This window comes from Sebastes fasciatus, chromosome 23, assembly GCF_043250625.1.
Source record: "Sebastes fasciatus isolate fSebFas1 chromosome 23, fSebFas1.pri, whole genome shotgun sequence".
NCBI lineage: Eukaryota > Metazoa > Chordata > Actinopteri > Perciformes > Sebastidae > Sebastes > Sebastes fasciatus.
The window spans coordinates 493,749-499,913 of record NC_133817.1 but is presented as its reverse complement, the minus strand read 5'-3'; the positions used below and the strand labels follow the sequence as shown (position 1 = coordinate 499,913).

Here is a 6,165-nt window from a genome sequence, read left to right as displayed (position 1 = left end):
TGAGAACTACAGACTGCAGGCTCAAAGTCATGGGGGGAGAGAAAACGCAGAATTCATAGCAGATGTTTCCACGTTGAAACAGAAAGCAGAGAAGCAGAGAAGAGTCACAGGGGAGAATGTAATCTAAGAATTATTCACCTTCTGAATAGAACTGAAGGCGGCGATCCAACGGCCTTTGTGAATAGAGTAAAGGAGTGGTGGGTTGTATGATCACAGCTCACCTTACCGGCTCAGACAGGACAGAATGCCTCCTGGATGGAGCAGACGGGTCCGTGTAGCTCTGTGCATCTCACCCAGCAGGCCATCCATAATGTTGCTGCTGGTGCAGGAGGCCTCGCCAAGAATGGAACTGGAGGGAGAAACCAACGAGAAGGCTTCAACCACCGCAGGGTGAACACTCCCAACTTCTCTTCTTGGGTATTTCAGAGAGAGGAACCTCCAAAAGAGCAGCTCCGGGTCTCTCACGTCCCCGGTTACAGCCAGCCTAGTGGCAACCTGCAGACTACTCTATGGTCTATAGTAAGTTTATCCAACATTTCTTCACAAGCTGCACGTTTTTAACGGGAAAGAGAGGAAGGACGTCAGCGGTCAGCGGTCAGTCGGCTTCGTCTGCGCTCAACATGCAGAACGTTAGCTGGCCAGGGACCGCCGGTCCAATGATGTACCTGAATTCACCATATTAGTACTGACATTCCTGTAGTAGTACGTCACAACGTCTGCTGTATCAGCCGTGTGTTTACTACGTGTTTATTAGCATATAGAGCAGGAAGTGAGATCGGAACTCAAGTGGTCACTGGAGACGCATTCTAATGCCAGGTGTGAACAGACGTACTTAAAGCTGTCCACGTGTGATCCGATCACTGAGGACGCATCTTAATACCAGGTCTGAACGGGGCCTGAGACGCACCGAGCTTTCCATTAACTACAACGTAAACCCATTCACGTCAATATTAACACTCGGGGAAAAGGCGCAGAGAGCGTGGTGACGTTCCTTTAAGAGCGAAAGAAGAGGTGGATGGGTCCAACAAACATAAGGCTTTCATCCAGGAGACCGCTGTTCACGTCCCGTCCATCACGTTAGTCAGCTGTTCGTTCATGTCATTTTCACTGTAAAAACCTAGTTTTAAGCCCAACATGCTGTTTTTTCCTTTAAACCTAACTATAGCGCTTTTGTTGCTTAATCCTAAACAATGAATTGACAACATTAAGGGTGTGTTTATTGCGACCGAAGAGGTCTGAGACGGGGTCAGAACGCGTTGACCATTCGTAGTTAATGGCTTCAACACACACACACTTTCTCTTTCTCTCGATATCACAACATGGGTTGTCACACACTTCACCCTGACGCAGCCGGAGATCAAACCACCAGTAGTTCCAGACTCACACAGGTGTTTTCTGGGTAAACCGTAGAGCGTGGCCACCGGGCATCTACCCACGTACCACAGGGGGATCATTTCACGTACATATGGAATATGTAACAGAGAGAGAACTGAAGCTTGTGAGAACACAGCAGTGAGGTTTGAGACCACCTGATTTTGGGTTTGAACCTTTTCAACAAAACACAGGATTCATCTACACTGTAAAAAATGAAAGAACAGAAAGTAAAACCACACACGTCCATGTTATGGATGCCATACTTTTTATTGTGCTGGGTAAAACGCAGTGAATATCTATAAAGACTTTGTTTAGCAAGCAAGCAAAAACATGTAGTGAAATAAAAGACAGTAATACTATGTGGACAGAGAAACAAATACAAGTTAGAAGACATTTGAAATGATACAGAAGGAGCGAGGCGGAGGGAGAGCTGATGGACCTCTCTCCACCTCCCTCACAGCTAACTACGACACATTGCATAAGGTAAGGTTACATGTCCAGTCTTACCGTACGGTGACTGAGAGGCAGAGAAAAACACGCTTATAAAATTCATCCCCCACAAAAATAAACTATATATATATAAAACTTTAAAATGTTCTCCATATGCTCTCGGACACCTGAATCTTAGACAGTATTTAAGTTTGAAATGAGGTAAAAAGTCGGCCTTCTTCTGGAGGTAGTAATGTGTAATCGATTGTACTAGAACATGATATCATGAAGAGAAACTTCATTAAGACTCCCAGAGCTGAAAGCTGGTCAACGGCTTCTACAATCATTCTGCCCAACAGCGAGGTAGCATCACCTCCGGGTGGCATCACCTGCAGGTAGCATCACCTGCAGGTAGCGTCACCTCCGGGTAGCGTCACCTCCGGGTAGCGTCACCTCCAGGTAGCGTCACCTCCAGACAACATCACCTCCAGGTAGCATCACCTCCAGACAACATCACCTCCAGGTAGCATCACCTCCGGGTAGCGTCACCTCCAGACAACATCACCTCCAGGTAGCATCACCTCCGGGTAGCGTCACCTCCAGACAACATCACCTCCAGGTAGCATCACCTCCAGACAACATAACCTCCGGGTAGCGTCACCTCCGGGCAGCGTCACCTCCGGGCAGCGTCACCTCCAGGCAGCGTCACCTCCAGACAACGTCACCTCCGGGTAGCGTCACCTGCAGGTAGCATCACCTGGAGGTGATGCTGTGGCTGATGGAGGGTGTGGCTAATGGAGGGTGTAGCTGATGGAGGCTGTAGCTGATGGAGGGTGTTGGAGGGTGTAGCTGATGGAGGGTGATGGAGGGATTAGCTGATGGAGGGTGTTGGAGGGTGTAGTTGATGGAGGGTGTAGCTGATGGAGGCTGTAGCTGATGGAGGGTGTTGGAGGGTGTAGCTGATGGAGGGTGATGGAGGGATTAGCTGATGGAGGGTGTTGGAGGGTGTAGTTGATGGAGGGTGTAGCTGATGGAGGGTGTGGTGTTAAATGATGAAGCCTGTCTGTTTCAAAGCCGTTGGTTCAAAGCTACTGATCGTCCTCCATCAACAGCTGCAGTATCACAGTTTAGAGCTCGTTTAACAGCAGCTGGTGATTCTCTCTGTTTGGATTGTTGGATTATTAGAGATATTATATTCCTGCACAGTGTCTGGATGAGAGTTATTGAATGTTTTCAAACCATATTCAGATCTTCTGACACTTTAATACACGTTTCAGATATTTATAAGATGAGATATGTTTCATCTGTTTGTCCAGTAAAGTACGGAAGCCCCCAGAGGCAAAACATTCTGGTGATACATTTTCTAAGGTCGGGTTCACAGCTAAAGGTCCGGTTCCTGAACCTTAGTGTGTCATAGTGCACGACAACCGACGCCGCGTCTGGGACGCCTCACGACGTCCGGGACGCCTCACGACGTCCGGGACGCCTCACGACGTCCGGGACGCCTCACGACGTCCGGGACGCCTCACGACGTCCCGACAGAAAGTCTAGCATGGTAGATTTTTTTTTTGTTCCGTCACGGCCGTGATTCTGACCGTCTGAGCTCAGACACACAGCTGTAAACAGAAGCACATGGCTACTTATTATGCAGAATGATGTCATCGGACCTTCAACTGCTGCTGGAGAATTTGAAAATGTGAGACTTAAAAAAAAACGTAAATCTCGCAAAATTGCTCGCGATCAAATGTGACTTTAGTGTCAACGAACATGGCGGACAACACGCAGGAAGAATTAGTGATGTTAGTTTTTCTACTTTGTACTGAAATCATGAGACATGATAAATAACAGCTTACTTTACGCTTTGTGTTTAGCATTAGCTCATGCGTTAGCCTCGTGTAGTGTGTACCCGGCACTAGAAAATGGATCACCGAGGCTTCCATAGAAAAGAGATAGGTCTGACTGTTTAGTCTTGTTTACGTCGAGCACAGCCGTCCAGCTGTCCGCTGCCTGTTTGTGATGAATAAACACCTTGAAGGCACCTTTACGGTCCAGACACCGTGCAGGTTGTTGGTTAGTGAGAGTTCAGCACAGCTTCTGTTAAGCAGCCTCCGCTCCGTACCGCTGCTGCTGATGAGGACAGGTCTAAAGAGGATCAACGTAGCTCCTCTGAGGCTCTACCTCAGGCCCAGTTTAAAGAGGATCAACGTAGCTCCTCTGAGGCTCTACCTCAGGCCCAGTTTAAAAAAACACCATGTGAACTTTTCAAAGGTTGCCATGGTGACAGGTGAAAAATTGTATAATCCATCACTAAGTAAAAAGCAATTCCATATAGCACATCTGGTTTAACCATATCACAAGAAAAGAAAATCACATTTGTGTTTAAGTACACAAAAACAGCTAATCAAGTATATCGATATCTACTAATTAAAAACAAGAAAACATATTCATGAATACAATATACAAAAATCCAAACATATCTGTTTCAAAACCTGAAAGTCACGTTGAAGGTGAGAATCCAAATGAACTGAGATTGATCTGATACGTAAAGAACGGAGCTGCAGTCCTGACATGGATCATATATAGATCATACATCCATCATATATCATACATGGATCATATATCATACATACTGAAGTAGAGAGACTGGAGGTAGGTATTGTTCAACTGATTAGTCCATGTGTAACGGTCTGTTTGAGGTACTGTACGTCTATAGGTAGTACATAACTCAGGAGAAACAACTCCAACTGTTCAACGCCAGAAAGAAAGAACAACATTTGTAGTTCTATATATCATGTGTAGTGTCGTACAAACACTTGATCCTCATGAAACCGTCGTGTAAATCAGAACAAAACAAAATTCAAGTTAACAGTTTGTCAAACAGAAGTCCCAGTTTGCAGATAAAAGCTAAATATGTTTCATTACAATGTTAAGATACAAATTAACATTAAGGTAAATAAGAAAAAACAGTACTTAATATGTAATATGTTAGCTGCTTTTGTGTTTTTAAGTATAAAAATCAGACCACTGAATCAAGGCTTTCTCCAGGAATCTCTAAAGATGGAAACGTCAGGTCAGTCAGTGCCATGTGGTGATGGAGACCAACTCTAAAGACGGAAACGTCAGGTCAGTCAGGGCCACGTGGTGATGGAGACCAACTCTAAAGACGGAAACGTCAGGTCAGTCAGGGCCACGTGGTGATGGAGACCAACTCTAAAGACGGAAACGTCAGGTCAGTCAGGGCCACGTGGTGATGGAGACCAACTCTAAAGACGGAAACGTCAGGTCAGTCAGTGCCATGTGGTGATGGAGACCAACTCTAAAGACTGAAACGTCAGGTCAGTCAGTGCCATGTGGTGATGGAGACCAACTCTAAAGATGGAAACGTCAGGTCAGTCAGTGCCACGTGGTGATGGAGACCAACTCTAAAGATGGAAACGTCAGGTCAGTCAGGGCCACGTGGTGATGGAGACCAACTCTAAAGACGGAAACGTCAGGTCAGTCAGGGCCACGTGGTGATGGAGACCAACTCTAAAGACTGAAACGTCAGGTCAGTCAGTGCCATGTGGTGATGGAGACCAACTCTAAAGACGGAAACGTCAGGTCAGTCAGGGCCACGTGGTGATGGAGACCAACTCTAAAGACGGAAACGTCAGGTCAGTCAGGGCCACGTGGTGATGGAGACCAACTCTAAAGACGGAAACGTCAGGTCAGTCAGGGCCACGTGGTGATGGAGACCAACTCTAAAGACGGAAACGTCAGGTCAGTCAGTGCCATGTGGTGATGGAGACCAACTCTAAAGACTGAAACGTCAGGTCAGTCAGTGCCATGTGGTGATGGAGACCAACTCTAAAGATGGAAACGTCAGGTCAGTCAGTGCCACGTGGTGATGGAGACCAACTCTAAAGATGGAAACGTCAGGTCAGTCAGGGCCACGTGGTGATGGAGACCAACTCTAAAGACGGAAACGTCAGGTCAGTCAGGGCCACGTGGTGATGGAGACCAACTCTAAAGACTGAAACGTCAGGTCAGTCAGTGCCATGTGGTGATGGAGACCAACTCTAAAGATGGAAACGTCAGCTCAGTCAGTGCCACGTGGTGATGGAGACCAACTCTAAAGACGGAAACGTCAGGTCAGTCAGGGCCACGTGGTGATGGAGACCAACTCTAAAGACTGAAACGTCAGGTCAGTCAGTGCCATGTGGTGATGGAGACCAACTCTAAAGACTGAAACGTCAGGTCAGTCAGTGCCATGTGGTGATGGAGACCAACTCTAAAGACGGAAACGTCAGGTCAGTCAGGGCCACGTGGTGATGGAGACCAACTCTAAAGACTGAAACGTCAGGTCAGTCAGTGCCATGTGGT

The 6,165-nt window shown here is 46.9% G+C and overlaps 2 long non-coding RNA genes across 2 annotated transcripts; one reads left to right on the top strand and one right to left on the bottom strand.

Annotated features, from left to right (window-relative positions):
- Positions 1–1,622: 1,622 nt before the first annotated feature.
- Positions 1,623–4,895, bottom strand: LOC141761985 (uncharacterized). The gene is made up of 2 exons (XR_012592685.1): positions 2,385–4,895; positions 1,623–2,352 (listed from the first exon to the last, which is right to left on the bottom strand). It is a non-coding gene; the product is annotated as an uncharacterized LOC141761985 (long non-coding RNA).
- Positions 2,479–2,954, top strand: LOC141761986 (uncharacterized). The gene is made up of 3 exons (XR_012592687.1): positions 2,479–2,619; positions 2,688–2,772; positions 2,815–2,954. It is a non-coding gene; the product is annotated as an uncharacterized LOC141761986 (long non-coding RNA).
- Positions 4,896–6,165: the final 1,270 nt, after the last annotated feature.